At 39.1% G+C, this 23,783-nt stretch overlaps 1 long non-coding RNA gene across 2 annotated transcripts; it reads right to left on the bottom strand.

Moving 5' to 3' along the window:
- Positions 1-1,401: 1,401 nt before the first annotated feature.
- On the bottom strand, positions 1,402-2,328 carry LOC133794231 (uncharacterized). 2 transcript variants are annotated; one of them, XR_009875142.1, is made up of 2 exons: positions 1,758-2,328; positions 1,402-1,655 (listed from the first exon to the last, which is right to left on the bottom strand). It is a non-coding gene; the product is annotated as an uncharacterized LOC133794231 (long non-coding RNA). The 2 variants fall into 2 exon arrangements; XR_009875141.1 differs by having other exon boundaries at positions 1,937-2,328.
- Positions 2,329-23,783: the final 21,455 nt, after the last annotated feature.

The raw sequence follows: 23,783 nt of genomic DNA, 5'->3' as shown, positions 1-23,783 counted from the left end.
ATTATAATCTCAGAACCTACTTCACTATGGATGAATATTTAAGATATTCAAACTCCTCTAACATACACTTGTATAATATTAAAAATAATGAAAGAATACACCTCTTCCAATCAATAGCAAGCTTTTCTAATGCTCCTAAAAAAATAAGGCAAGTTTTCACCTTTCAGAATGATCAAACTAAAAAAAAATCAGATTGTATATAAAAAATGTGTTTCATGCAACTTTCTTGAAAAAATTTATTTTTTGGCATCTTAAAATCATTTAAATACACTTGTTAGAGCAAACAAACCACTCAAAACTCCAAAATCTAAAAAAATATGACAAGTTTTCAAGTTTCAGCATAACTAAAAAAAATTCACATTGTATGCCAAAAATGATTTTCATGCAACTTTCTTGAAAAAGAGCACAAAAAATTAACAAGCACAAAAAAATTTCATCTATCACTCTCTTTGAATGAACATCTTGTCCATTTCAACATTGGAATAATCTATTGTGGTAGAATCAAAGGAAAACAACCATGATCGAGTAAGGATAAATTTAAGTGTACCATTTAACTAAGCTTCTTGAATTGAGATATAGTCATACAAAATAGAAAATGCAGTGTTCAGTCATGATTATCAGCTATATCCACATATAGTTTATTATTTAAGATTGCAAAAACCTTCAACAAATTCTACTGAAAGCAACCTCAAGAACTGTAAAATCATAATATCAGACGGTATCAATATAGTTATAAGAAAAAATGCATGAAACCTAGTAACAATTTGCAAGAGTTTACACTCCCGAGATTGTAGGGCTCAGTGAATGCATGAATTAAACAACTTGGTATCAATGATTGCTTAAATATCTGCTAATCATATTATAAGTTCTATTGACAAGTTCACAAGATATTCTGGAGGGGGCTACAGTCTTGTAGGAAAGACTGGGTTCATCGTATATCAAAGTGTGCCAGATATTACACTAATACACTTGGCTTCCTTCTGCGGTGAAACACAATTCTACGCACCTCCTTTCTATATTAAACAAAATTCTTATATGCCTTTTAATATATATTACCCCTCAATCAATCTTAGAATAAATTATCATCTCCTCCCTCCTCTCTCTCTCTCATTGGAGCCTTGGAAGTGTTGATAACTTCTCATAATAACAAAAGTTATTCAGGCAAAACATACCGGAAGATTGGTTTGCCTTCAATATAGAAGTGCAAATATTTGTTCAAACCATTAGGCATTGCAATTCCAGTGATATTTTTGGTTACCTAGATACTTCACCTAAAATATCTAGGTAACTATATACATATAAGACTTCCACAAGATAAAATATCATATATCAGACTAGAAAGAAAACAATATAACCCAAGCACATACACATATATATATATATAGAGAGAGAGAGAGAATCTTTGACATAATTAAGAGATTTAATGCGTATCAAATTATAACATTGTCTGATAGTTGAACACTAGAACTTGACAAAAATTAAGAATAAAACTAGACAGAAAATATATGAAGAAACTACTGCATACCAACACCCATGGATAGCAACAATATCTTCCTAATTAAATATATCTTTGTCCTCAATTCTGGAAAGGCACACTTCGTAAAGTAGACTGAGATGAGGCGTACAATTGATGCAGCATGAGGTAATAGTTGGCTCTATCAAACATTGAAAACATATGTATAAACATAAGTTGTGTACCCATTTTAAAATGACAACAAAGAACAAAATAATAAAAGGAAATTCCCTTGAAAACATACATGATGACAAATTGGATAGTATAAGAGCAGAGCATTAACATTCACAGATCTGATTAAAAATAAGCACATTATAATATGATTCAGGTGGTAGCCAGGTAACTGAGTCATATAAAAAGTGAGCAATATCACCAATTTACCATCACCATATAGATGCCAGCGAAATAGTTCAACATCTCTACCTTTCGGGTTATGCTCACGAACAACCTTATCAATATTTTAGCCCGATCCTCCGGTCACTTAAAAGCCCGATCCTTGGCTGGGCTTTGTTCGTCTTGATACCCTGAGTTCACCCATGCTACCTTTCGCCTTAGACGATGTCGGAGGAGGCCAGAAACTGGCCTTGAAGCCACGAAAGAGACGTACGAGCCTGGAGGCTTCTGCTCGCGGCGGAGAACGGCAACGAAGGGCTCGCGAGGCTGGAGTTTCGGCGGTGTCTGGTACTCCTGATCTGATGTCTGCACGACGGCGACCATCGAAGGGCAGCCGTTCGGGACTAGCAGAGAGCATACGAGAGAGAGAGGGAGAAAGGAAAGTATGGATCGGGTAGGGTGGGAGAGAGAAAGGGCTTTGGCTAAATAAAAATCATATTATATTATTCAGATAAATAAAAATGTGATTATATTATTCTGATTTTTTTATTTTTTATTTTATAAATAAAAATCAGATTATATTATTTAGATAAATAAAATATGATTATATTATTTAGATTATTTTTTTATGTTTTTTAAAAAAATTATTTTATAAATAAAAATCAGATTATATTATTCATATAAAAAAAATGTGATTATAAAACTCCCAATTTTATACTCCTAATACTATAAAAAATAATTTTAAAAATCACAACTATACAAATTCTCTTAAAATGTATAATAATTGTTATTTGAAACTTAAACTGCTATTTAATTTAAAGACTAGGTAAAAGTGCACTTTATTTAAATTTATTTTTAAAATATATTAATTTATTTTTATTAATATTTTTTTAATTTTCATATAAATTTTAAATAAATAAACAATGTCATATACTATAAAAATTATTACTAATAAATTTATATATTAAAATAATTTTATAATATTTTTCCCATCAATAAAACAACTTATTTTTAACTGATACTAATTTTATAAATATGTTAAACAATAATATAATTAAATTAAATTAAAGTATTGTTACTCTTAATATCATAATTAATTTAAATTTTGATATAAAAATTATTATAAATAAAAATGTTAATAATATGAAAAATTTAGAAACAAAAAAAAATCTAGTTTTAAAAGTTTTTAATAAATACATAATTTTTATAAATATATATTTACATAATTTAGTTTGTTTTTAAAATTATACTACTCATTAATTATAATTTTAGATTTTTTATTTGAATTTCGGCGACATTTTATGACTGTCGGCATTGAACTTTTATTAACTGTCGGCGTTGGGGTCAATAGCGACAACGTTTAACTGTTGGCATTGGTCTTGAATTAACTGTCGGCGTTGGGGTCAATAGCGACATCTTTTAACTGTCGGCATTGGTCTCGAATTAAATGTCGGCGTTGGGGTCAATAGCGACACATTTTAACTGTCGGCATTGGTCTCAAATTAACTGTCGGCGTTGAGGTCAATAGCGACAGTCAAAAGCAACGGTGACAGTTATTAGCTGTCGGCGTTGGTCTCTATGCCTACAGTTTTTAACTGTCAGCGTAGAGTCCCGCTAAGTAATTACGACAGTCAACAGAGTTGACTGTCGTGGTTGGGTGTCGGGAAAGTCCAATTTTGTAGTAGTGACGATTCACAAAATCCAATTCAAAGCTTAGAAACTCTAAAAACTCAAAACTTTAAACTTAGATTACCTTTGATTGGGTTGTTTTCCACCAAATCCTTCAGTTAAGAAGCTTCTAATCTTTCCTAGGATCTCTATGCCTCAATCCTCGCTTGATTCCGACTCCTAGAACTCGAGATTTCTTCGAAAAGGCTTCGAACGGCAAAACGAACTAACGGAGGAGAACGAGAGGTTTTTCTAACGTACGTTCTATCTGATAAGCTACTTCAAGCTTAAGTAACCTCAAATAAAACCTAGTGCTCACTACACCAAACACCCATTTCCATAACACATGAATATAATAGAAATGAAAAAGTATTATGGAAAATGTTATATATGTGGCAAATGAAAAAGACGGTAATATTTTGGGAGCCCGCCACTTATACATTTTTTTCAGAAAAAATCAAACCGATTTCGGACTCACCATTTTCTTCTTCAGCTAAGCATAATCCGAACTCTATCCAGCTTCGGTTTCATCATCCCTGCTTCAAATCTCAGCTCACATCTCCTCCATCCCTCAAATCTCAGCTCAAGTCTCCTCCATCTCTCTCCGTCTTTCTCTATCTCTCTGTCAATAGGGTTCCATTCGTTGGGTTGTTTTACTCCTTCTCTTCGGTCTTGGCAAGCCAGGTAAGGATATATAGTTTTAGGTGTTATTGATCTGGGTCACTCTCACCATTTCTCTGTTTCGTCTCATGATTTTGCTCTCAGACGATCAATGAGAGGCTTCTCGGCAAATTTGTTTTCCGACGAAGCTTATAGATAACTTTTTCTCAAACGATCAACGAGCCTTCTTCTAGTTTCTCTCATCTTGCAATCAATGGCAATTCTAGCCACAATTTTTTTTCTCAGACGATCGACGAGACTTCTCGGTGAATTTGATTTTTGATGTATAGATGGGACTTCTCAATGAATCTGTTTTGTTTTAGGTATAATCTTTGACTTTAAAGTTTAGATTCATGATTTTCCTTTGTTTATGCCTTATTATTTTGGTTTAACATTAGGATTTTGTTAATTTGATAGGTAGCTAAATCCTTAAAAATCTATAGTTCAACTTTACAACAAAGCTTGAATTTGTTGTCATTGCTACATTGCTCACAAAATTCAACTTCACTACCACTAATGCCAACATCACTATCCAAACTCCATGGCAATAGTGATATGTGTTGTATTGTTCAGAGTTGGACTGTTTGGGAATAAGAATGATTAAGAGTGAATGCTTGTATGTAGGCTAAATTCATATATATATAGAGTATATTTGTGTCAATTTGTCTTTAAGTTTTGTTAGTCTTACTACTTAAGTTTGTCTTGTTTGCATGTTTGAATGTATTACTAAGCTTTTCTCAAATAATGCATAATAACTGTTTGATGGAATGCTTCAGTGAGATAAATGAGTGAATTGAATTATTTTTATAGTTTTTTTTTAATCTGCTTATGTGTCGGGGTATCAAGTCCTTCTGCCCACTCCCGTCGTGTCCCTCTACTTCTATGCATTACTACTCCTTTATTTTTCAAAGCCTTTTTATAATCCCTACAAAAGTTTGCATTCTCCAAGTCTTGTTAGACTCTAAAGTGCTGCTAATATATTTTGCACTTCCTTTTGTACCTATTCTTATTGTGCTAATCTCTATCCCAAGATTTGTATATATGACGAATTGAAGAATTAGAAAAAAAAAAGTATGATCAATTCATATTGGACTCCTCATTAAAAACAGAGCAGAGAGACACAAAAAGTATGATCAATTCATATTGGACTCTGCAACACTGTCAAACGACGTCATCACAGTCCAGGAGTACTGGATTCCAAATCCAGAACAAATACTCGTTGGCTTCACTCACTTTTCTTCCCATGTTTGCTTCAAAATATTTAACCACTACAACAATCTTCAGGTGCAGCTATATATATACCATTCTCATTAGTACCATTTTCAATTCATTTAATGAATAAACCTTATGATGATGATATTATATGCATATATAGTTGATGAAATAGTAGGACTTCTGAGCTCTTTTTGAGGTTCCCACATGCATTGTCGTTGCTTTCCTTTGCTTTAATAGCCACTCATATCTTCTCCAACATCTTCATTCCAACAACTTTGTTCTGTTCATTTGTGTCACCCATTGATATTGGCTTAAATTTTTTGAGCTTGCTGTGATTACAATAAGAATTCTAGTCTTTTTAGCAATGAGAAAACTGCATGTTCTTTCACTCATCTCAAGTTATTGTCTATGGATTCTGGCATTTGCATTTAGTTTAATGTTGCTGGTAATGCTCAAGATGAGGAGGATTCCGGGCAATTCCATAAACCTTTTTCCATTCAGATTTGGATGTGAGCCTTCTTGCCAGCTCCCTCCCCACAACCCCGGTGACCCCAAAGATGGCTGCCACATGCCCATTATTGTGGTTTGGCTCTGGTTCATGGAACTCTCTGATTGCCATTACAAAAATATTGATGGAATTTCCTCTCTCAAGTATGAGCTTTCACCTTTCTTTACAAATGGGTTTATACACACACACACAAATATTAAAATAATTTGGAAGGTTCTAGTCGTCTAGGCTCTAGCTTTTATTTAATAACAATAATAAAGGACAAAAGTGTATCTCAATTCTCAATTGTATTTTACACAAATATTATTATATCATCAACCTTGTATAGACAAATATTTTGTAGAAATTTAATTTATGTGGTAGATTAAGATATAACTGAAATGATCTGTCTCAATGAAATATGTAGCTAGATCATAATCAAGCATCATATTTTATTAGATATTTAAGTTATGATATGGTATATATGTGTTTATAATACTTCAAATAATTAATATAGAGAAATAGTGAGAGTGAGGGTATTTATTTGAAAAGTGACTGGTTTATCTGTTACGCTGCAGCGTTGTTTCTCAAGATTAATGCAGATTGGGACTAGTTTATCACATTAAGTGCTGCTGATTATCCACTCATGACTTAGGATGGTACACAAACTTTCTTTTCCCTTGTGACTTTGAAGTAGGAATAAGAGTTGGTTGTTCTGTCTGAATCGAAATTTCACTCACATTGGCATTTTAGTCCTTAAACATTGGTTCAGAAACAGTGTCAAATTCAAGCTTTTACATGTTTTTTTATTTTCATTCAAGCACCTTCAATTTTACCTTTTCTGCATATGACTAATGATATGTGCACACACTCTTGTTGCCACATAGGTGTGTATGTGTGATGTTAGTGTGTCAAAATTGTGCTGCTCAAAGCTTATTTAGATGCTAAATGAGGGCAATGTTGCCCAGCAAAACTCTGAAATTACCATATTATCCTTTCAATGAATTCTACCATTTGAGTCATTCAAAAGTTCCTTATGAGCCCAACCAACTTCTATATTCTAAAATACAAAAATATGCAGATAAATGACAGTTTTTTACCAAGCCTTGGTGGCCATTTCAGGTTCAATATCCAAGTATTTAAATGCCATTAAATAACTTTTAGGATCTCTTTATTGTTCTAGATTATTAGTTTCATTGTATTACAGCTTGTCAAAGCTGAAATCTGAGCCCAGCATAATTATACTTAAAATTGAATTATCAAAGTACCAATAATCAACTGTCATATACTGGATTCAATTATGGAAAAAGTACCATTTAATCCCATACATTTAGAAAACAATCAAAACTTACTGTTGTATTGTGTGAAATAGGTACACTCTCCAATCCATTTTGTCAAAATTTACTAAGTCATACTTAAAATGCCTTTAAAGTAAATGTGTGTATATATTTTATCCCCAAATTTTAAGATCGAATTAGATAAATTTTGGATTTCAAAAGCTGTTTTAATATCTATTGACAAATTTTAATTTTGTATTAATCTTTTAGGTATTGATTATATTCTTTAGGTTGTGGATCGAATTGGCAAGGAGCATTGCAAAGTTAATTTGCAAGAGGTACGAAATTTGTTCTTTTAACTCTTATTATTAATATCTTAAAAATGTTAAAGGAGTTTGAATATCTTAAATATTCATCCATAGAGAAGTAGGTTCTGAGATTAAAATTGTGTGCTGCGGTGATAACGGAAAGTTGAAAACTTGTGTGTATTAGAGAAGTAGGTTCTGGAAAATTTGTTTGTGTGCTGCGGTGATATAAGGAAGAAAACTTACCAGACGAACGATGTCTTGGGGTATAATAAAAAGAGGACCAAGCCTCAGGCTGGTCCCGCCCCAGACGAACAATGTCCGGGGGTATAAAAAAGAGGACCAAGCCTCAGGCTGGTCCCGCCCTGGACGAACGATGTCCTGGGATATAATAAAAAGAGGACCAAAGCTCAGGCTGGTCCCACTCCGGACGAACGATGTCTGGGGGTATAATAAAAAGAGGACCAAGCCTCAAGCTAGTCCTGCCCCGGACGAACAATGTCCGGGGGTATAATAAAAAGATGACCAAAGCTCAAGCTGGTCTTGCCCCGGACGAACGATGTCCGGGGGTATAAAAAGAGGACCAAGGCTCAGGCTGGTCCGGCCCCGGACGAACGATGTCTGGGGGTATAAAAAAGAGGACCAAGCTCAGGCTGGTCCCGCCCCAGACAAACGATGTCTGGGGGTATAATAAAAAGAGGACCAAGCCTCAGGCTGAACCCACCCCGGATGAACGATGTCCGGGAGACAAAAGCATCTGGTATGCCCCAGGGCAAGGACGTAGCCCGTGACTGGTAGAGTGAGGGAACTAGGTTTTACAGTAAACTATTCAAACCTTGATGGCCCAAGCCATCAGGTTTTCGAAGTTGAAGATTGGACGGGTAGATTCGGTAATGAGTGCCAACTCCCTAATGGCTCAGGCTGTTGGGTCCTGGATAACAGGATTAAAACAATTTGACAGGCTAAAGTCAAGAATAGTCTAGTCCAGGCCATTGGAACCGGGACCAAACCCTCAGATCAATCATACACGGTGATATAAAAAAAAAATAACAGAAATAACATAAACTAGATAATTGTCTTGGACGCGTACGCGTCCGTAAAAGTTATTACAAAATAATGGAAAAAAGGTGAGGTGAAGATTAGGGTCTAGGCTTCATCATCCAAGAGCTCTGCATCTTCTTTCTCCTTGGCCTCGAATTCAGCTCTCTTTGAGTCCGGATCAGGAAAGATCAGGAGGTTCATGCTTTTGTCTTTGCGCCAGGCCATGTAGATGGCCTCCTCGAAGGTGACGCACAGCATGTCGTCCGCCTGCTCCTTTCCACGGCGGGTCTCATCATGCGCCATCATCTCCTCACGAAGAGAGCCATCTAGCTCACGGACCCGGGCCTCCAAGCCTTGGACCCTCTCCCGGTCCTGGACAGACTGAGTCGCAGTCACCTCATGTGCGACCTTTGCTCTGAGAAGCTCCGCCTCCAGAAGGGATACCTTCTCATTAGCCTCGGCTTCTTTCTGGTACATGGCCTCTTCAAGCCGAGCCTTGACTCGGTCAAACTCCGTGCGGTCGGCTTCAGCCTAAGCAACCGCATTGGCCAAGGACTCTTTTGCCTGGGCTGCCTCCCTGGTCAGGGCCTCTTTGGCGACCTCCCTTTGATTCACGGTCGCCTCCAGCTCCAGCTGGAGCGTCTCCATCTTCATGGCCACCTCGGCCACCAGGTCAACATTCCGATGAGATAGCAGAGCGTCCTGGAACAAAGCATAGTCAGAAGAATCCTTACTAAACAAAAAAAAAAGAAAAAGACACGGAGAAAACTTATAGCGGTGGCCTGATGGCGGAGAGCCTGGGAGATGAACAACATGTCTGGGTTGGCGATGGTGGCGTACCGTTTCAGTTGAAGGTTGGACATAGTGTTCCCCACTTGGTCCAGCAGGTCTGCCGCGAATGGGGCCGTGTCCTGCCCCAGCTTAGGGAGAAAGCCCGTCTCGGCGACTGGCCGATCCACAATCGGCTGAGGGACATTGAAGACCGCCGGGCGTTCAGCAAACTTAACTTGACGACGAATCGTCATGGCCTTGTATGTCTCGTCCCTCCTTTCCCGGCCACTCTCCCAGGTCCGGGAAATGAGCCTGGACTGCTTGTCATGCAAGATGGCTTCCCCCTCCTCAGGTAGGGCCAGATGGGTGGGAAGGGCCGGTGTCACCGGAATCTCCTTCGCGGCAAGGCGACTTTCCCTGAATGACTCTCTGGCCGAGCCAGCCCACCTCGTCTGGGGCCTCTTGTTCTTAGTTTCAACCTCTATCGTGCCTAACTCCGCGGCCCTCTTTCCGGAACTCTGGCTTACCACAAGTTCCGGCTCCAGATTGATCACCGGGGGTTGAGCGAGGCTGGGGACGGTGGCCGGGACCATGGCCGTAACAGGAACTGTGGCGATTGCGGCCTGGCCGAGTCGAGGATCCGCCCCTGGCGTCTCCTTGTTACGGGATAGATCCGGGCCCGGCGCCTCGGATGTTTTATTGGAAGCCTTCTTTGCCACGGCCCGGACCTCAAGAAGCTGCACCATCTCATCAACGGGATCAGACATGTCAGAGTCTCCTGAAACAAACACAAATGAAAAGGAGTCAGTACAATTAACAGGAAAATAGGGGTCAAAACTAAGAGTGGCCCGGGACGAACCCTTATCTAAGCCCCGGACATGACTCAACTCATCTAACGCGAAGGAGTAGACTTGATCCCCCATGTCGTCCAAGTTCAGGAAATTCCCGTATTGGAGGAACCCGAACAAGTACATGAGAATTTCCGAGCCTATGGGAACGGGAGACGAAGGTCTCGTCAGCCCCGAACGCAGGGCCTCGAAGTGCTGGCCTATCCCTAGCTAAGTCCCCGACTTGAGGAGCATAAGTTAAGATCAAAGGTCAATTACCTCACCCCGATACGCTAGCCCCAGGGGTCCCCGTGTTCGGCAGTGCCTCCTCAAAGAGGGCTTCTAGCTCCTCGGAAGCGATCGCCTCCGACTGGGCCAAGTTCCTCTTCCGCTTGGCTGTGTCCGCGAGTGCCGCAGCCTCCACTTCCCTGATATGCTCCAGGGCCAGTTGCTCCCTTATGATGGGATTCTTCTCGCACTGTATGCCCTGAAGGCTCGAGGGGTCGATTGTCTGATGGGCCACGAGCAGTCCGACCAATCGGAGGTTGTCGGTGTTGACCCCAATTGCCCAGGTAGTGGGCCTGGAGTACTGTCCCGGGCCCAAGGCAGGAAATGGGGATAACATTTACCCCCAAGCCTTCACCTGGGTCCGCGAGGTGGAGGCTTTCCTTGCTCCCGGATCTTCCACGGTTATCTTCCCAGTTCTTAATTAGAATCGTGGGTCCGTGGCAAGGGGCAGTGTGCGCTGGGTGCATTCGGAGCCTGAACCATTTACCAATGTCCGGGTCTATTTACCGAAGTCTTGTTTCATGACGAGGGACACATGTGTCGCCCAGCGACTACTGCAACGATGGCACTTGACCTCGAAAGGTCACCAACCACCTCAAAGGTCGCTAGGCCTAGGCTAGTGCGTCAACACGGATTCCGAAGTGTCCCATCCACATGGAGGTCCTTCATTAATTTTTCTGCACTGAGGTGGACCGTAGGATGGGGCGACCTTTGAAATTCCCCTTTCCTAGGACATCGGATCGAAATGGAACAGATCTAGCACTCGAGTGGATTCATTAATGCCTTTGCACGATCCTGGACCGTCCGATGGGGGATTTCCTATCCGCTGGATCAGAGACCAGGATTTGGGTCTCTATAAATACTCCTCAGGCATCCATTTGAAACTTTTACACTCTCGAGCCATTCTAAAAACTCTGAGGATTTGTTTATGTCCGATCTTGCCGACGACATCTTCCACCGTCTGCTTACTCTGCACCGTCGCCTTTTTCCAACAATTCTGGCATCTGCACCTTTGCCTAAGTGCACATCCTCAGCCTGTCCTGTTGACGAGCTGCTGAACCGCCTTCACCAGTTCAAGACCGAGTTTCTCCCGTCCTTATCGTCGGACAACCATCATTTTTCACGACCAGCCATTCACAGTAAGTCCTTCTACCCTCTGCCTTAATAGATACATGAACATAGGTTCTGTCCTTTTGCTCATATGTTTAGGCTGCTAGAACTTGTTTATGCTTAGCATTAGTGCTAGGGAGACTGCCTGGTCTGGGTCGCTCCGGGTCTGGATGCTTCCCAGACCAGGGGTGGAGCCTATCTAGTAGCCCACTTTTCATTCCCGATCTGGGTCTCGTGGTTCCCTGGTGAACCCGGACCTGATCCGGAGGGGACTTCAAGCAGTTCGTAGGAGGCCCCCCGTACCCTAATCGACTTTCTTGGGTTTCGGCATTGACTGCTTGGTTTCTTTTCTTTACTCCCAGATTATCGTCCATGACATCGGGCGTTACCCTTCATTCGGAGGAGGAAGTCAACAAGGCCCCCGTCCTCCTTCCTGGGTCCCGGACCCCTAAAGGCAACAGATGGGAGATGGACACGGTACCGAACCTGTTTTGGAACTACCAGATGATGTACATCCTGGAGAAACGCCTGGCCGTAGAGTCCACTCCTGGACTCTTCCACAACCGCCTGGCCAGGAGAGAAGAGCGGGCGCACACCTCCGTGAACAGATTCGGGGCCTGGAGCGCAAGCCACGTCAGTGCTGGAGCTACACTCCCTCTTCATGATTACTTCGTGCGGTTCCTAACATTCGTGGGGATCGCACCCTTCCAGCTTCTGCCCTAAGCCTACCGATTGCTTGCGGGATGGCGTGTCTTCTGCTCCGCGAAGGAGATCGCGGAGCCGACCCCCGCGAAAATCTTGTACTTCTACAAGCTGGAACCATAGGTCAATGCCAAGGACAAGACCTTGGATGGCTTCTACAGTCTGAAGCCGCGGGGTCCTGCCTTGGGCCCGGGACAGTGGTCCAGGCCCACTACCTGGGCAATTAGGGTTAGGCCCATCCCAGGCCCGTTTGGCAGGAAGTGATTAACATCGACGGCCCAAGTATGGGTCCAGACCCGGACGGTGTCCAGGAGGAATGATCCTGGATGTTCATCTGGGAGATGTACAGTTGTTTGGGGTTACGATCGAGATGTATACAAGCAGTCCGGGAGCCTGGTAAACGATCCGGGCTCTAGGTAGATGATCCGGTCTTACGATAAACGAAGAGGGACAGAGGTAAATGAACCCGGGTTAAGTCCTCAGGGTTGGCAGGATAAAGCATGCGTCACCCTGACTCCGCCCCATGAAGCGTGGGAGTCGTCCCCACGTCTCGCCTACGGAAAAGGCCACCTCAGGATTGTACGCCGCTGGTTCAAACCTGCGTCGCCACTACTCTGACCGATCTTGTCCCCAGAATCTGCCTCGTAACTCGAAATGCCCAAACCAAAAGCCCCAATTTTTCGGGTGATGAATGGGCTTTGGGCTGGCCAAGTGGGCTCTGGTTAGTGTTTGTCTTTTATGTGTTTATCCTTTGTATTGGGCTTTCGATAGAGAAGCTAGTGGTATTTATACCTTTGTTGGGCCCGGGTCAAGCCGACCCAAGCCCAGTGCTCCTGTAAGCCTATAAATACATATGACAAAGCATTGGGGAAGGGATCTCTTTTTGGCGTGTATACTGTTCCTCTGCTAAAACAAAGAGAAAACTCCATTGTTATAAACTTTCTAAGCTCTAATACAACTATCTCGTGGACTAAGGCTCATTAACGCCCCAACCTCATAAAAATCTTGTTCATATCTTCTAAACCCTTTATCATTAATCTCTCTTAACTTTTATTAATATAGTTTCCGAAAATCTCGATAAACACTACTAATCACCAATTGGTTTTAAAATAGAGCCTCATGATTATTGTCACGGTATCATGAGTCAATTTCTTTGCGGGTATTCGATCCACACGAGATCTGCATAGTGCAAAAAGACACTTGAGATCCAAATAGTGAGCTAAGCCGCATGGGATCCGCATAGTGCAAAAATACATTGAGATCCAAAAAAAGTCACTTGTGAATTGTGACCTATGATTAAGAGATCCTAACAAAGAATATTATTGAATGCTCATTTCATCCGAGATGGTGATAGAGGGGCAGCCGATAGCCATTAGATTGATTTGTTTATATGTATATAAGAGGGTTTTTGATTTTGTACTAAATTCCTCGTAACCATACAACTCCACACTACTCTTACGATCGACTATACTTGTCACGTCTCGAGCCCAAGGCCGTGGCAGATTTGTAATATCCATAACTTGGGTGGTCAAAGGTCAAACTTTGAACCTTGTTGGAAAATAGTCTTTATAAATAATCATTTAATTTATAATAAATCGTACTATAATTATAAGTTAAAATAATGAAATAACTCCTATAATTATATATAAAAATATTAGTGATAAAAGTATGATCATTTATCATTATACATAAAACAATAATATCCCCACAGTTATGTAATCTCCAAATAGTTAAATTTAATAAGTCATAAACACCCAAAATAATACTTAGCATCCACCATTCCTCATCCCTAACTATTTCATAGCTCATTCAGATATACCGATCATTAGATTCGAAGTCGAATACATAAATAATGCTCAAAAGATAAGACAATGACACAAAATAGAAATAGGCTAAACACATTGGCTCCATCGATAATTCATCTTTTCCACATTCGCGTCACTAGACTCCTGGAATGGGAGAGATAGGGGGTAAGCTTATAAAGCTCAGTAGGTAAACAACTAACAACATAGGACCCAAAAGTTTAATACAACCCCTACATGGTTAGCTTTGAAAACAAAACATACATCAACATGTATAAACAAAAATAGAAAAACCACAGATAATCATAAGAGCATAGCTACAAGTTCACATCACACCATTTACTAGATCCCTAGTTCCCGTTACCCACCATAGAAAATCCGACATCCTAAACGGGGTAGTCGGACCTGATAACCACCACAAGGGGGAGGCTCAGAACACTTCCTGTATACAGATGCTAGGCCTTTACACCTACAGGTGAGTGGACACCTGATTTACCTATGATGACACAGAGACTAGGTCGCGAAACAACAACGTGCACCAATCATGATCACTATGGCTCTCATCGGTAAAACCAAATGCACATAAACATGAAAAGAAATAAACATATTCCATTTATATTTTAGAAAATTGGTAGCATAATAGATGCATTTGAATAAACCCAAAAATCATAACCTGCATAAATAAGTGTACAAAAATATATTTGGCACTCAGTCCCCTCGGAACAGATCAGGAAACATGCAGGTTAAGTTTTCAATTTTTCAAATATTTTATAAATATCAAAATTGGAATATGTTTAAGGCAATTTAATACGAGTAAAATAAGTCCAATAGTCTAGTTGAGTCCCTACCTCTTTAGATACCTCTTTAGAATTTAATTCGAGCCCAAAGCGACGCTCCTAAGCTTAACGATGATCTTAGAATGATTTAGTCCGATTTTAATATCATGTTTTTCCTACGTGCACCAAATGAGAAAACGATTATCATCATAACATTCCTTATTCAAAATCGTGTCAAATGACATATAATATGACCATATTTAAAATTTCAAGTTCTGGAACCTCACCCAAGCAGTGCACAATAGCGGTTGGTGGCGGTACCAGAAATGTCGACGAATATATGCATGGCATATGTCAAAACGATCTTCTTGATGAGTACATCACAAAAGTACAGCTCCTTTTGCCCAAATGACCTCTGGTGTCGCCGGAAAATTCTTCCAAAGGGGCGAAGATATCCAAAATATCGCCGGAGAAAAATGGCGAGTGGACCGGAATGACTTAGTGGGCGACGATCCTCTCACGATGCTGATTCCAACGGTACCACCCACTCACCGAACAGTGGTCGAAGTTCGCCGGAAAGTCACCTCAAAGTTTCGACGGCAAAACTTCGAAGTGGTTGTACAGGCGCGTCCTTGCTATGATGGTCACCAAACTTTGGGGTTGTAGTCGTCCCCGATCGAGGAAGCTATAGCACCGGCACATGTCAAAAATGGTGGGAAGTGGTGACTGGGTCTAGTGCCTTGTCGTGGCTTGCCGAAAGGAAAGCAAGGAAGAAGAAGAGGAAGAAGAAGAAGATAGAGAAAGGGCGGGAGGCAAGGAGAAGAAAAGGAAAAAACTATAAATATATATATTAAATTAAAAAATTTTCCTCCTATATTTGACTTTTTCAACCTGAAAATGTCTCAGGTTTCACATTCTTCCCTCCTTAAAGAAATTTCGTCCCGAAATTTTCAAAGTACAACCTCAAGCTGAAAATTAAACAAATGAGGATACTTCTCATACAACTCCAAATCTAACTCCCAAGTAGCCCTGTCTTCTCTATGGTTCTTCCATAAGACCTTGACTACGGGAATCTCTCTATTCCTTAGCACCTTTAACTCTCTCGCTAGAATTCTGATAGGTTGTTCTTCACATGTCACGTCATCTTGAAGAGGGATAGGCTCATACTCAATGATGTGTGATGAGTCTGGAGTATACTTCCTCAGCATCGACACATGGAACACATTGTGAACATGCCCCAACCGCGCTGGTAAGTTCAATCGATAAGCCACCTCTCCATCCCTCTCGATAACCTCGAAAAGTCCAATATACCTCTGGGCTAGCTTACCCTTCACTCCAAATCTCGTCACACCAAGCATTGGAGTAACTTTCAAGAAGACATAGTCACCAACCTCAAACTCAACTTCTCATCGGAGGGGATCGGCATAACTCTTCTGACGACTTTGAACAACATTAAGTCTCTCTTGGAAAAAAAAATACTTTGATCTTCCCAGTAGTACTGGCAATTTGAGATCGAATTATGACATGCTAATCTGGTTCTGCCCAACACAAAGGTGATCTGCATGGTCTCCCATATAAGGCCTCATAAGGAGTCATGCCTATACTGGCCTGGTAGCTATTATTATAACTGAATTCCACCAATGACAAGTGTTCTCCCACAGCTACCCCCAAAATCCAAAATACAAGAACGAAGCATGTCCCTAAAGTTTGGATAGTCCTCTCAGACTGTCCATCTGTCAGAGGGTGGTGAGCAGTGCTCAAGTTGAGTTCAGTTCCTAAAGCTTCTTGCAATGCTCGCCAAAATCTTGATGTAAATCAAGGATCTCTCTTAGAAACAATGCAGTCGAAGTATATTACCCACATAAAGTCGAGCTAGTTTAGAAACCTTACAATCCTTCCTAATTGGAATGAAATGAGCAGATTTGGTCAAACGATTGACAATCAACCGGACAGTGTTATGCTTTAATGGTGTTAATGGTAATCCCATCACAAAGTCCATCGTGATCTCGTCCCACTTCCATTCTGGTATAGGTAAAAGTTGAAGCAACCTTGAAGGTCTGTGGTGCTCAGCTTTAACCTGTTGGCAAACCATACACTTAGCTACAAAGTTAGTGTAACGACCTCCTTTCTTAACATACATATATATAGTGTAAAAACAAAGTTTAACCCTAATACAACAATAGTGAAATTCTGAATTTACAAAAACTTTATTAAACAATACATAAACTAATGTTCATAACTTCAAACCATACAATACTCACAACTAAATAAAAACTTTATCTCACATACAAATCTTAATACTTTTATAAATAATTTCCATAGCGTTACTACACCTTAACGTAGAAATGAAGATGTATCCAACCGATAAATTGAAAAGCTTTATGTAAATTACAAAGTTCATGAAATACTTTTAAAGCTTTAAGTAAATTATAAAGTTCACAAAATACTTTTTATGAAATATAAATATAAAATCAAGTTTCTCATTTATTTATAAAATAGCATAGCAGAACTCCACTCCCTTCAGGTCAGCCCCATATGTACAGTCATGTTGGCTCCACGTATACTCATCAACAATTTATATTTAAGGCATCTTACCTACAATACAAAACATTATCTGATGAGTTAAGGCTCAGTAAGTAGAATAACTACCTCATATGCATTGAAATAAACGTGCAACATGCTATGTATTTTATTTCTTTCTTTCACTTTCCTTTCTTTTGGGCCCTAGAGGATGCTGCTGCAGGCATTACACAGGGAATCACATTCCCACCTGAATATAAACATGATAATAGGGAATTTCTCCCTCATAAACATTCATTATATCGGGAAGTACATCTCCCTCCTTACACTTTTTGGGACTTAGGTCTCCCAAGCAGCACCTCTACTTTAACGCTTTCAATAACTTGTTTGTGAACTTTAAGCGTGCTTATGCATAATAAATATAAAATTCTTGAAAATAACTTATGCATAAGAACAATATGGCATATTAACATATAAAGCATATAAATGCACATAAGATACATAAAAGACTTGTATTGTAGATGAGGATTCTACTTACCTTGCGTCCTGATAAAACAACCGAAATTGTTAGCTTCCTGATAAAAACACAAACTATTAACTTACATAAAATCTACATTATGGAATGTTAGCTTATAATTGTTATTATTCCATTTTTCCTGTTTTATTGCTTATTTTATGTCTAGGCGTATGGTCATACTATAGTTGTCCGTGGCAAGCTCCTGGTCTAAAAGTCGTGGTCATGGTCATACAGAAAAGTCTAGGTCATAATACTTGTCCATAATAATAGGGAATAAGGTCATAAGAGTCCATAATAGTCCAAAGTGTGACCATAGCCTATATAAGTTTAGCATTTTAATGACACATAAAAAAATAGTTTATATTTCAATTTTGGCATTGTAAATTATAATGACATGGTAAAGTAATCTTATATATAAATTTTGGCATTATAACTGCATAGTAAAATAATCTATATATCAATTTTTAGGCATAGTAACATAATATATATATATAAATTTTTGGCATTATAACAACATAGTAAAATAATCTATATATAAATTTTTAGACATAGTAGCATAATCTATCAATTTTGGCATTATAACGGCATGATAAAATAATCTATATATAAATTTTTAGACATAGTAGCATAATCTATATATAAATTTTGGCATTATAACGACATGGTAAAATAATCTATAAATAAATTTTAACATTATAAAGGCATAGTAAAATAATCTATATATAAATAATATCTAAATAACTGAATTGAAAGGCTCGGGAAAGAGCTTACCCAAAAGGTCTTCGTAGGCTAGCGTTACAGACAAAACTCCGTCTAGATTTTAGAGATTTAAAACTTTAAAAGAGTGTTAAGAAGATTTTTAGGCAGAGTGAGAGAAAGAAAGATTTTTCGTAATTCAAAAATGAATTCTGAAAGGCTCTATTTATAAGAAAATATTGTGTTACTATGCTGCATAGTAAAATAATAAAATATTTAAAATATCAAGCATAGTAAGATAATAAAATATACAAAATATCAAGCATAGTAATTTGCTGAAGTCATCACTGCATCACTACTGCATCAACATGTGGGACCCATGGGGTGGACCCCGCTGTGGGACCCATGTGGACCCTATTGTGGGACCCTTGCGGACCCCACTGTGGGACCCACTATGAATAGTACCTAGTGAATAGTAACCAAAAATAAAAACTTCCCAATCTTCTTATATTACTTAGTTCAACATTTTTTACTCACAAACTTTTCTGAAAATGTTTCTCTAACATCCATAAATTAATTAATTTCATGTGTTAGTTACTTCAACAACTTAGAATTGTTAAACTCCCACAATATAATACAACTATATCCCCAACGGTCAGGTCACTATTTCTAACGGTCAGATCACTATTCACCAACAGTCATAACGGCTAGTTTTTGTCCTATAAATACTTGTTCCTTCAACCATTTACTTACAACAACTTCTTCATTTCTTACCCCTTCCAGATAAAATTCATCATGAAATCATGAATTTCTCTTCATTGTTCTTAACTTTAGTGATTGTTTGCTTGTACTTTGCATCATTCTATGGGTATTATACTAATGAAATGTCCATGGATATTATAGTTGCGTATTCATTAGTTATTCTTCCACTTTACTTAATAGCTCTAGCATTTTATTAACATTGTAATACTCTCAAAAGTATGAATAAAAATATACTCTCTTATTTTTCATAATTGTTGTAATGTATTTGTAAAAGAAATAGGAGTTACAGTTAGTTACGTCTCTCTTCATACCTTCCCACCAATATTGTCTTTTCAAATCTTGGTACATCTTTGTGCTTCCAGGATGTACAACAAACTTAGACCTATGGGCCTCAATCATACTAGAATCTCTAAGATCAGGGATATTTGCAACAGCTAATCTTCCCTTATGGTATAAGAATCCTTCAGCATTTACTGTCCATCCATCTAACTGCTGACCGTTTTGGATTCGATTCTATATATTAAGTCTCAATTTCTCATCTTGTCACTAACATTGCTTAACTTGTTGAAGTAGCACTGTGTAGCAACCACATTAGAAACACGAGCAATCTCTTTTCCTTCATAGTACTCCAAATTTTCAAGGAAAAAATCACTACTGCACGTTCCAAGTCATGTGTGGGGTAGTTCTTCTCATGTGTCTTCAATTGGCATGAAACATAGGCAACAACCTTGCCATTTGGCATGAGAACTCCACCTAAACCAATACCAGAAGCACCAGTGAATACCACAAACGGTTCATCACTATTAGGCATAGCGAGAATAGTCGCCATAGTCAATCTTGGCTTAAGTTCTCTGAAAGCTTCTTCGCAATTGTCATCCCACACGAACTTTAAATCCTTTCTTGTTGGCTTTGTGAAAGGCATAGCAATTCGAGAAAAATTCTCCACAAAGCGATGATAGTAACCTGCTAACCCAAGAAAACTTCGAATCTCAGTAACGTTCTTTGATATTTCCCATTGCAAGAAAGAATCTATATTCGCATGAACCCATAGTAATGTCCTCTTGATATTTTACATGCCCTAAGAATTTGACCTCAGTCATCCAGAAGTCACATTTTTCTTTCTTAGCATATAATTGATTGTCCCTCAAAATTTGCAACACAATTGTTTAATGTTCTATATGGTCCTCAAGTGTCTTGGAATACACCAAAATGTCATCAATAAAAACAACCACAAACTTATCCAAATAGGGTTTAAAGATTCTATTCATAAGGTCCATAAATGCTGCAGGTGCATTCGTCAATCCAAATGGCATCACCAAAAACTCAAAGTGTCCATAACGCGTTCTGAAAGTAGTTTTAGGAATATCCTCTTCCTAAATCATCAATTGATGATAGCCTGACCTTAAGTCAATCTTGGAAAAACACTTTGAACATATGAGCTGATCAAACAACTCATATATCATTGGAAATGGATACTTGTTCTTAATTGTCATCTGAATTAATTTATTATAATCGATGCACACTCACAAGGATCCATTAGATTTCTTGGCAAACAAAACTAGAGCTCCCCATGGGGAAGTACTGTTCCTGATGTACCTTTATCCATTAGCTCACCCAATTTCTTTTTCAATTCATCCAACTCTGCAGGTGCCATGCGATAAGGGGTAGTAGAAACTGGTTGAGTCACGGGAATCAAATCAATGTAAAACTTGATCTCTCTATCAGGTGGTAGTCCTGACAAATCCTCAGGAAACACATCTGGAAAGCCACTAACCACCAATATCCAAGGGAACTTGTCTAGAGGCCTAGACTCATCCTCAATTGCAAACAGACTCCCATAACACTCTGAGTTTCTTTTCCCACCTAAACATGTCTTAAGGATAGGATTCTACCTTATTGAATTCATGTTGGCTCGATATACAATGAAATCTCCACTTGGAGTTAAAAGAGTCACCCTTCTGCGTGAGCAATCTACAATGGCTTGGTACTTAGACAACCAATCCATGCCAAGAATCACATCAAATTGTCTCATAGGTAACACCATCAGGTTTCCTAATAAATTATGCCCTTCAAACACAATACAACCGATTTGCAGATGGTTGATACTTCACCATGCCCTCCCATAGGTACACTCAACTGCAACGTAGGACTAAAATTTTCCCAACTCAAACCCAACATGCTAGCAAACATTAATGATATACAAGAATGAGATGCACCAGTATCAAATAATACATGAGCTTAAGAGCGTGAGATACGAACCACACCATCCACAAATCCCTGACATACTCCTCCTTGTACATCGTCACCACTAAGAGCATAGGCTTGACTAGAGGCTTTTTCCTTTGCTTTCCCTTTTCCTTGACCAGGATGGTTTGTACTTGCACTAGAGCCTCCTCCTGGATTGAACCCTCTCTAACTTCCAGCAGAAATAGGAGTTTGAAAACTCTGCGAGTACCCCTAGTGGAAATCCTGAAGGGGCTTGAACTGATGTTGATATTAGGATTGTTGTTCTGGTGTGGGTGTGAAACCATAGGATGAAGTCTGAGACTAGTTACTCTTAGGTTGTCCTGTGAAAGGAGTAGACCTAGCATAACTCCCTATGGGCCCTCCATGTGATGGTTGGAACCTCTGTTGTCGTGTGGGCAATCTTTCTTCTTATGACCATGTTGGCCACAACTGAAACACCCATACGACCCAATTCGAGTCTTTCCTGAAGATCTACTACTATTGCTACCCCCACTAAGTTGTTGTCCTAGGGATAACCATCGCCATTGGTTCTTCTTGTTCATTTTCCTATCATTTCCTCTTTCTCGGGCCGGATTCATTATTTCAATTCCTTCTTGATGAGCCTCAGTCTGTAAGGCTGCTCTCACACACTCATTCAAATTTCCAAAGGTCATAGGGCAAGTGGACCCAGCATTGAAGGGAGTAAGCGACAGAGGAACTACTCAATTAAAGGAGGTTGATCGATCGTACCGGCATAAACATAGGAAGATAACTCTACAAACTTCATGTCGAATTCATTCACTCACATCCATCATTATCTAGTCATTCTGTGATCTCATCAACCTATCATTGATCTTAAGCAAGCAAATGATCCAATCAAGTCCTCCTATGAGATGGGTTTAAGATGTTGTTCTTCGAAAACCCATCTCAAAATTTCCTCAAGTCATCCCATCAATTCCACTCATCCTACTTAAGGCTTCCTACCAATCCGGTGCGCTCCTTTCCAACTTGGGCACATTAATATTAACATAATACTCCTTAGGTGTTCCCATAATGTTTAAACTCTTCTTTATATGCCTCGACCAATCTTTCAGCAACCATGGAATCCTTTCCACCTTTAGACTTAGGCATTTGAATCCGATGGAAGATCTGGAAATGATTTCTCTGTCGGGTAGCTAGATCCATTTGTTAGGTAGGAATGCCTCTTAAAGCCTCAAGAATGGCGTTCACAGGGAATGCAACTAGCGGAGAAGGAACCTCAGCCTCAAGGACATCATCTGCAAGCCTTCTCCTTGTTGTCCCTCCTTTCAGAGGCATTTTCTTAGGTCAGTAAATCAAAAGCTAACTAGTTAGTGAGGAATTGGTGCTATCTATATACATACGCCATTATAGATCAAAATACTTTATTTTAAAATAAATTCAATCTATTTGGTGACATACTCCGAGGTATTTAAACCCGGTGCTCTGATACCATTTTTCTGTCACGTCTCGAGCCCTAGGCCGTGGCAGATTTGTAATATCCATAACTTGGGTGGTCAAATGTCAAACTTTGACCCTTGTTGGAAAATAGTCTTTATAAATGATCATTTAATTTATAATAAATCGTACTATAATTATAAGTTAAAATAATGAAATAACTCCTATAATTATATATAAAAATGTTAGTGATAAAAGTATAATCATTTATCATTATACATAAAACAATAATATCCCCCACAGTTATGTAATCACCAAATAGTTAAATTTAATAAGTCATAAACACCCAAAATAATACTTAACATCCACCATTCCTCATCCCTAACTATTTCATAGCTCATTCAGATATATCGATCATTAGATTCGAAGTCGAATACATAAATAATGCTCAAAAAATAAGACAATGACACAAAATAGAAATAGGCTAAACACATTGGCTCCATCGATAATTCATCTTTTCCACATTCGCATCACTAGCTCCTGGAATGGGAGAGATAGGGGGTAAGCTTATAAAGCTCAATAGGTAAACAACTAACAACATAGGACCCAAAAGTTTAATACAACCCCGACATGGTTAGCTTTGAAAACAAAACATACATCAACATGTATAAACAAAAATAGAGAAACCACAGATAATCATAAGAGCATAGCAACAAGTGCACATCACACCATCCACTGGATCCCTAGTTCCCGTTACCCACCATAGAAAATCCGACATCCTAAACCGGGTAGCCGGACCTGATATCCACCACAAGGGGGAGGCTCAGAACACTTCCTATATACAGATGCTAGGCCTTTACACCTACAGGTG

This window comes from Humulus lupulus, chromosome 8, assembly GCF_963169125.1.
Source record: "Humulus lupulus chromosome 8, drHumLupu1.1, whole genome shotgun sequence".
NCBI classification, from domain to species: domain Eukaryota; kingdom Viridiplantae; phylum Streptophyta; class Magnoliopsida; order Rosales; family Cannabaceae; genus Humulus; species Humulus lupulus.
Note: the sequence above shows the minus strand (reverse complement) of the source record. Positions and strands in the feature narration are given on the sequence as shown.